General features: G+C 34.1%; 2 long non-coding RNA genes across 3 annotated transcripts; both read left to right on the top strand.

Annotated features, from left to right (window-relative positions):
* Positions 1-1,284: 1,284 nt before the first annotated feature.
* Positions 1,285-3,800, top strand: LOC148608422 (uncharacterized). 2 transcript variants are annotated; one of them, XR_015915433.1, is made up of 3 exons: positions 1,313-1,421; positions 3,252-3,266; positions 3,453-3,800. It is a non-coding gene; the product is annotated as an uncharacterized LOC148608422 (long non-coding RNA). The 2 variants fall into 2 exon arrangements; XR_015915434.1 differs by lacking the exon at positions 3,252-3,266 and having other exon boundaries at positions 1,285-1,421.
* A 136-nt stretch (positions 3,801-3,936) lies between these two features.
* Positions 3,937-8,979, top strand: LOC148608423 (uncharacterized). Its single transcript, XR_015915435.1, has 3 exons — positions 3,937-4,750; positions 6,449-6,492; positions 8,516-8,979. It is a non-coding gene; the product is annotated as an uncharacterized LOC148608423 (long non-coding RNA).
* The last annotated feature ends 619 nt before the right edge of the window (positions 8,980-9,598 follow it).

Below are 9,598 nucleotides of genomic sequence, written 5' to 3' on the forward strand. Positions count from 1 at the left end.
AATACTTTGAATTCTAATCATTTTGAGCCAAAACAGTTTGCCACATGTGTTTAGCAAAATCTAGATTTTAGTCATGATGAAGATCGTTCTGACGAGTTACATACAATAAATTTGAAAGCTGAGCAAGAGAAAGATAAGACCATTGTTAAATTGAGAGACGATCTGTTAACTGGCAAACAACGAAAAGCATTCAGAATAAGTTTATTGTAGCTGAAGATGGTCGTTTGTATTTTTTGTCTGATAGTGACACATCTCCGACAATGCGCTTGTATGTCCCTTCACACATGCATGAAATGGTTTTCAAGGCATTTCACGATAACATGGGTCATCCAGGTTAGGACAGAATGTTTGATGCACTGAAAAGTAAATATTATTGGCCTAACATGAACAAACATTTGTTTAATTATATTTCTACTTGTGTATCTTGTCAGACCAGAAATTTGAAGAAAATCAAACCACCAGTACAGCAGACTTGCATACCACCTTATCCATTTGCTTGTATTGGGCTAGACCTCAGTGGACCTTATCCGACTACTCTTACCGGAGACAGGTACGTCATTGGTTTTATTGATTTATACAGTGGTTATCCTGAAGCGTTTGCAGTAAAATCTAAGAATGCGGACAATGTCATATTGATTTAAGGATGTATCTTATATAATTGAACAGTATATATTTGAGCATGTTGTATATTCTGTGATCCTCGCTTTTACTCTTGTAATAAACGTAACAGTCAATGTACACATCTTGGAATTCTTATCCGTGCCAGACTCTGTCACACCGGTGCACCTAGTCCATGTCCCCAGTTTTTAGTTTAGTCCGAGTTACTCATTTGCTTTTGTTACTTTGTATGTATGATTTTAGTTACTTAATGTTCTTTGTTGTGTATGTCTTTTTTCCATGTCTGGTCTTCGTCTCTGGATTACATTCTTTTGATTACCGCTATAACCTTGGTTCCCTTGATTACTCTTCCAGAATTTAATTTTGCATGTTAGACTAGCCTAATCAAATCTTAGTATTATAACTGCAAATTCAAGTCAACTGTAGACATTATGGTCTTAAAAACGTCAACCAGACCCAGATATGATGTATATACTTAATTCCTTAAGCCTATATACAGAAAATCCTGTTTGGTATTTTCAAAAAGGTTTGTTTTGTATATTGAATATTTAAAAAACCGACAAAAAATGTTATGTTGTTCCACATTTTCAATTGATTCAACTGATGTTTAAGCGTAGATAAATTTTCTTGTTACATTTATTTTTTACTAACTGTTAATGCGATTTTCAAATAAAAACATTTATATTTTTCACATGGTTGCTCTCTGATTATGGAAATAACTATAAAACAGCTGACAAACAGCCAAATATTGTACGAAATCCTGGAAACCATAGTCTTACTGAAGTTTCCCAGAAAATCTAAAGGTAAGTGATACACGAAATATTCAATTAAGAGCTACATTTCACTGCATTTTAAAGACGTTAAAATTTAAAATATGGAATAGAAGGACTTAAAACATATTTATCCTTATGTCACTACCTAATTTGTTAACCGCGATCAGTAAATTAGTCTACATTACCAGATGTTAATTATCGTAACAGATCGTTACGGTGTATCCATCTGGGCCATGAAAACGGATTTGTTAAACGTGTCATTGTTTTCCTTTCCTTTTTGTCTACCCCGGCAAGGAAAGCAGAGGACGCTTACCCTACCGGTGCACCTGGTCCATGCTCCCAGTAGTTTGTGGAGTCCGAGTTGCTCCTTTGCTCTTGTTACTTTGTATGTATGATTTTAGTTACTTTATGTTCTTTGTTGTGTATGTCTGTTATGCCGTAGATTACTTTTACAAAATTTGCAGTTTTACAAAAATCCAAAAGCAATAAATACCTAACCCATTGTGTTCCACTTTGACTTCCTTTATTGACATTTGAGTTTGACGTACTTTTTGTAAAAAATCTATATTTAGATTAAGATCCATCCATGTATTTGATAATAACGCTGCTGTTGACAGGTTTTTAAAACACACATATGTTGTGTACAAGTTGCAACATGTATAAAATAAATGTACATGTTGCTACTTGTATGGCATGAAAACCTATACAATTAGTTATGTGCATGTTTCAACTTGTATAACCTTTGTCTTGAAATTGGATGCAATATTTTCTAGACATTTAAGTATTATAATATATCAAGTATGGAATGCAAATGTGTGAAATCGACATAGTTTTCAAACACAAAAAAAAATATAATAAATTGATGAAAATCATGAATATTCACAAAATATAAAGAATGGTTGTTCTACTTATAACTACATGTTGAAGATGCACGTCACTTATAAATACATAGTATTTTATTTCTACGGCATCTTTCAACTGACCTTCTTACAATTACAATAGGAAAACCCGTGCCCACCACTGACTGATATCTAACTGAATGGACATTGACACCAATTGAAATGTGACTGAACAGAAAATTCTATTTGAGTATTTTCAGTATTGTTTAGTAATCATTCAATATGTTATTCTTAAACATTTTTTTCAAAATTATCAGTTTTAATTAAGAATTAAATTTGGAAGTAACACTTTTGAATTACTAGTAAAATAGTAAACCTGTAATGTAAGGATTTGCACAAGTTAAAACCAATGTACATAAATAACTGTATGACATTGAAACTTTACCACAACATATACAGCATACAGAATTGTCAATATTTTAGTGGTAATTATGTTATATGATGAAGGTGAAACCTTTCAATGCCCCCGAAGAAACATTAATCAGAAACAACTTTGATAATTTTTCTCAGCTCTGATTTGATATTTTATACTTATAACCTTCAAGTATGGTAAATTTTGTAATGATATACATTTGCTCTAAAGCATTATACTAATTGTCATGGTCTGATATGTCTATTGGCCGAAATGTCCGGCATTCATAAAGAATTTCTTGGTGTATCTATCAGCACCATGACAACTGATCTATTCAACGGGTCATAGTTTTCCTTTCCTCGTTTGTCTACCCCGGACTTGACTTTTTATGAGCAACTCGGCGGGTGTTTCTAGAAAAGCAGAGGCGCTTATCCTACCGGTGCACCTGGTCCATGCTCCCAGTTTTTAGTGGAGTCCGATTCGATGAAACTATGATTCGATTTGTATTAAATTATCGAAACTAACAAATATTTGCCAAGACTGGTTTGGCTCTCAATCGTACAAATACAAGTATACGCAAATGAAACTGACATTATGCTGTTTTTTCAGATCCTGAAAGTGCAGGTATGAACCGGATAGTGATTATCTTTCTTGCCATAAGTATACAGAACCAAGTTCATAATACAACCAAGTCATTAAATACTACCCAAAACTCAAAATAAAAGCAGTAAAATGGCATGAGCTGAAATACATGATAGCTCCTGTTATAAGCAGGAAACATGATTTGTATGGATACGATTTTTTTTTCAGAAAAATATAAGGTAGGAGGATGGCACCCAAAGCACTGGTTACCATTATTATCTTTTTACTGGTAGCTTTCTGTATTGATCAATATAAATGCGACTGGATAACAGAATGTTGGCCTCCTATGACAAGTTGTAGTGGTATGGCCCCGGTTTCAGGTGAAATGAAGTGGACGACATGCCGACGGCGTTGCAGATGTAAAAGGTATTATACAGGAAGCTGCAGGTATAATACCAACCAGTGTCCTAATTCAACGCCTTACTATTGCCGTTGTTATGGGGTATGGAACGGTGAACTACCAAGTTATTGCTGATAAACAGCGGCTTTCTTTGTCAATAAAGAATTGATAAATTACTACTCGATTGCATTGTAAATTTTAATTTCGATTTTCTTTTATAGAAAACATAACACAAACCAGTTAACGAGCACTTAACACTAAAACAGATCTAATAATTAATATTGCCATGCTTCTAGATGACAAGTTATTTATTAAATGTCGAAATGCTGGTATTTAAAAGTACAAGATGATTAATATACTTATGGTTACAATTTACATTCCTAATTACAACCTAATTACAGAAGAACAGATGGAAATTCATTGACCCATTATAAAGCAAATTAATGGAATCAGGATTCGAACGAGATTCAAAAGAATGTAATCATACCATAACGATTAAACAGGGGAAGAAGTAACAGGCAACGAAGTACAGAAAATCCCCGAATAACACGGACAGAGAAAAATAAAATAATTAACCCGAACTCCACTGAAAACCGGGAGAATGGACCAGGTGTACAGGTAAGGTAAGCGTACTTTGCTGAAACAAACACCGAGCTCCTAATAAAATGTCATATCGGGTTTAGAGGAAAGGGGACATGAAAACCTCTCACTCGGTAAACAAATCTGTTCAAATGATGAAGATAGAAGCACTATTACGAAACATAGGTTTATTATGATGACCATAAAACTTTTGTAGTGATAATCATAATTTTAACATTAAGGCAACATAAGAAGTATAACACAGTACAAAAAGTTTGCGCAGTAAGAGTTGTGTATTGAAAACAAGGGAACAAAGATTCTACCGTAAATTAACAAAATATGTGTTCAGGGACAAATACACTAGAAAAGAAAACTCACACACACACATCAAAGAACGTAAATTAACAAACACAACAAAGAAACAAAAGTAAATAAGAAATACCTGACTCCACTAAAATTTTGTCATCTTTTTTTGTCTTTTCCATCGATCTCAAACATTAGGTCAAGATATGTGGCAGTCCTCGTGGTCTCGGTAGAGTCCTTAATCGTAAGTTCTTTGGGGTTAGTTGCGTTGTATTACTCCCAAAAATCTAGGATTGCTTAAAGACAAAACGTCATCTATACAACAGAAACGGTGATCAATGGGTCTGGATAAATGATGTTTAGTCATATGGAAAGGATGAGAAATAAAGTCAGCCTCTTAAATAGTAGCAGAGTACACCCTTTTTCAATTGTATACGGACCATCTGTTAAAAACATGTCCGCCAGACTGAACAGTTTTCTTTAAAACATACCAGGGTTCGGTATCAAACATCTTCTGCATATTTAGAAAATGATGTAGTTTAATCTTGGTTCCCTTGATTACTCCATACGATGATGTATGATGTTTTTGAATCGTGATATTAATCGAGTAAGAGAATAGTTGTATTCCATGGGAGGGTCCACCGTGCATTACCACTCATTGACTTCATAATAATTTTGAGCTACCATAATATCTCCCATTTCCGAATCAATTTGACGCGAAAAAATATTCTCGGATTCTTTTGCAGGATAAAATTATATTTGACAATGGCACAGTGAAAGAGTAATCAAGGGAACAAAGATTCAAGCGGAAATCAAAAGAATGTAATCTAGGGACAAAGACCAGACATGGGAAACAAACAAACACAAGAAAGAATATTAAAAAAAAGTAAAATGATACATAAAAAATAACAAAGGTAAATGAGTAACTCGGACTCCACTAATAACTGGGATCATGGATCAGGTGTTGCTGTAGGATAAGCGTCCTCTGCTTTCCAGAAACATCCGCCGAGTTGCTCATAAAAGTCAAGTCCGGGGTAGACGAAAGAGAAAAGAAAAAAAAAACTATGACGTGTTGAACAATTCAGTTTTTATGGTGCAGATGGATACAAGGTAACGATCCACGAGTTCCTGATGACGACCATAAAACTTCTGTAGTGATGACTTTAATCTTGTAGCAACATAATTCTGTTCCAGAAGCTTAATTGTAGGAAGTCTTGGGCGATACTAAAAGTCTACGTAGTAACTGTATGCTGTGGCATAACGTATGTGTTGTGACACGAAACTCCGTTTGCAGGTGCTGAAGGGATGTTGTTGCAGATAAAGGAAAGTTTGGTCAACAGTTTTCCTTTACCTTCGATTTCTGAGTGCAGGTCGAGATATCAGGCTGACTTCACAGTGTCTGTAGTATCCTTTATCTCAAGTCCTTTAGGGGTAGATCCGATGTATCAAAATAGATGTACGTCATCTGTATAGCGATCTATGCGATTAAATGATCTAGCTAAACGATGTTCTCTCTACGGATCAGATAAGCTGTAAAGTCAGCCTCCTAAGAGAGTAGGAATAGGTCAGCAAGTAAAGGAGCACAATTTGTTCCCATTAGAACGCCGACCGTTTGTTGAAAAACGCGTCCACCACACTGGACAAACAGTTGTTGTGGATAAAAAATTCCAGAATTTTGAAAACATCATCTTCTGTATGTATGAAAGATGATTTGGAATTACTTTTACAAAGTTTGAGGAATGTCTACAAAAACTACATATTTGTATCTAAGTGTACCGTGTTGTTTGGAGAAAAATCATGTATAATGTTTTTGTGCCGCGATTTTTAACTGAGTATAGGGAATAGAAGTACAAGGTGTTGTAAAATCATTGGTTTTAATGCTATTATATTCTGATAATGATCTTGAATTGAGGGTCTCTAGAAGATCTTTCGAATTTTTCAGGATCAACGTTGAATTAATACCACTACACGAGTAGCAGTGTTGTGGTAAGACTGGAGACACTCTTTGTCAGCTATGAGAATAGAGGTTAAATGTTTTGAAAGAGGTTTGGTGATACATTATTCTAAACAACGATGGATAATGCTTTTGAGTCGAAATTTCAACGGAGCATGTTGAGTAATAGTGTAACATGTATTTCCCCGAGCTGTGCGATTCTATATTGTTCTCGAATCTCGGGCTCGTATCGAGTTTTCTCGAGTTTGTTGAAGCCGTTCATAATTTATCTAGCTGTGTTTCGAAGACTTTTACTTTTACTGTTTGAAACAAAATGGTTTACCCACACTAAGTGCCATACATATTGTGCGTATTAATTTCTCTAAACCTCACACAGGCATACAATCCAAGTGTGTTACTAAGTAATTCATTTTAGTGACCACGTTGGCGAGCGCCAATAGATATCATCTAAATAGCGGTCGATTAACTGCCATAAGAACAGCCAATCCCGTTCCATAAAGCCCGATTGGTGTTTTTTTTTATAGTCTTGACTATCCTAACGAATCTCGCACGATCGCCACTTGCGCGGATGTGTTAGAAGATGTCTATATCAGTTGTAGGAGGTAGCAGAGCCCAGCCTTCGGGATACCTGATTTAGGAATTCGAACTTAGTCAGCGCATGTCCTACTAACGACTGGGCTGTTAAGTAGACGCTCTAGCCTACTCCGAGACTCCATGCGGGTCCGAAATCATTTACCCTTTCTAACTCAACGTGTAGTGTGTTCCATATTGAGGCAATCAATTTAATTTTCTCACTGGATATTTCGGAAATAAAACGCATACTTATAGAAGTCAACCTTGCTCACAGTTCTTTCAATGAACGGCGGCACTTCTGGATGTCCAACATACCGCTTGAAGTCAATTAAGTTTATACTGTCATTTCAATAAATAAAATCATGGCTATCGCGCACTTTTTCTTTTTCATTAGTATTATACATTCTAAATCGTCTCCCTTCTTTTACTTCCAGTTGTCAAATTCCAGAATTATTTTTGTTTCATATACTTATTTTTTTTAACAATAATATCAAATTTATTTCAAAATTGCTTATTACAAATAGCATCAGCAGCCCTTTTCACAAAAAATCGTAAGAGTAAAATTAGTCGTTGTGACGTCACAATAATTAACTCTATTATGACATCATAACTTAAGACTAATTTTACACTTAAGATTTTTTGTGAAAAGGACCGCTGGATTCCAAGCATATCCTCATGCTACATGTTCCTCTCCACTAGTTGTCCAGGGAAACAACTAGCCGCAAAAGCAATACATAAAACATAATTTATAACTACAATTCACATAGAATATTAAAACAATTAATATGCATATACCTTCAATATGTGTATATACATTGCCCCAAGGCTTTTAACTTTTTTATTATCTCTAATGCTTTGATTAAATTCCTCAACAAAAATTGTAACTGTGTCAGTTGTATTTTTTCGTTACTCTAATACATGATATGATTTGTATATAGAAAAAACTTATTATAGTTAGAAAATAATTAAACCAGAAGTACTCTTTATCAAAAATTTTATATCCAAATACCAAATGCTTCAGCTTAATTTTCATTTCAAATTTATATTTATGAACCGAAGAGATGTCATATATTCTTTTCAAAAATTCTGTGAGGAATGGACACGACATAAATTAGTGTTCATAATCTTCTAATTTTCTACAGTAGTTACATAGGTTTTCCATTTATAGAAATATTGTTTTGTTGGAACAATATGTTTATTTTTAGTATTATTTAATTGAATTATTTTGATTCTACAATTGAATATTTCTTTCATCAATTCACTTGTTTGAAGTATATTTTTTGCTGTAAATGAAAATTTTGAGATTATCCTGACTACCATATAATATAGCTAGGAGAAAATCAATTTCTTCGAATTCTAATGTTGTCATTTTGAGTAATGATATTGTAGAAACATCCCAGTGCTGGAATCTCTTGTGGTTTTATATCAAAAAGTCGGAGTTCAGCGTTAAGTCTCAATTCAGGTTTTTTCTTATCTTTTCAGAGATGTAATTTGTATGCTAATATTTCGTACAAAGACTGCGGAAAGACTTTTGCTTCAAAATCCTCCCTGAGACAGCATGAAGACCGTCATCAAGGAAAGGGAAGATGCGCATATGTATCCTGCGCTCTTATGTTCTTCAGTAAATTGAAGTATGAGAAACACAAGAGGTCATTTTCATTTGTGTGACTTTCGCTCTTCATTCTCAAAACGTGGTTTACAGGGTATATAAAGAAAAAGATGGAATCCAAATATGACAATTGTATTCTGGGAAAGGGTTTAAAGGCAAAGACAAACTGTCAGACCGTATCAATCTTGCTAAATTTATATATCTAATTACGCTACTCTCCATAAGAGCTTGACTTGGCACATGGCAGATCGTGTATTTTAATCGGATTGAGACCATATGGGCGTTACGTTGGGTTAATATAGAGGGAAATAGACCTGGTATTATCTTTTTAATTTATTTGCTATATATATTTTTTAATGCAAACTGATTATTACGTTGTTGATTATAATAATTGTTATCGTCTGTCTACAAAAGTTGGAAATAAAAACATGAAGATATTTCTTAATTATTGTGATAGAAAAAATAATACTGACAGGGGACGATCACAAGATTCTTAGGGGGGCTGGCCATTACTGTTTAGGTCAGAAATTTTATTTCCAGTCTGGTGCCTGTCATATTTTTTATTTCCTTCATAACCTTGGCTAGATTATTTATTTCCCATACTCATAAAAGAGTCTAATTTTTTCCTATGACAATTTAAATGTGCATATCCGGGTTACTAAAATATATGGTTGTGTGTACTATACCAAAGCATATAAGTTTAATGTCTATTATTAAAGACATTATTAAATGAAGTTGATATTCTATGATACGTGGCATAGTTTCTACTATATCCGACAGGTGACATTCCTGGACCTGAAATATGAAAGAAAGCTGTATTTTATTATATGCAGATTATGTCGGGTTTTTAACTGAAAATGTACAAGATTTACAATTTTTGGAAGTACTCAATTCATGACAATTGAAAAATGGCTTAATCGTTAATTGTGATAAATCAAAGGTTATTTACTTCAGCA

This window comes from Perna viridis, chromosome 9 (genome assembly GCF_037379345.1).
Source record: "Perna viridis isolate PV_CMFRI_1.1 ecotype Kerala chromosome 9, ASM3737934v1, whole genome shotgun sequence".
NCBI lineage: Eukaryota > Metazoa > Mollusca > Bivalvia > Mytilida > Mytilidae > Perna > Perna viridis.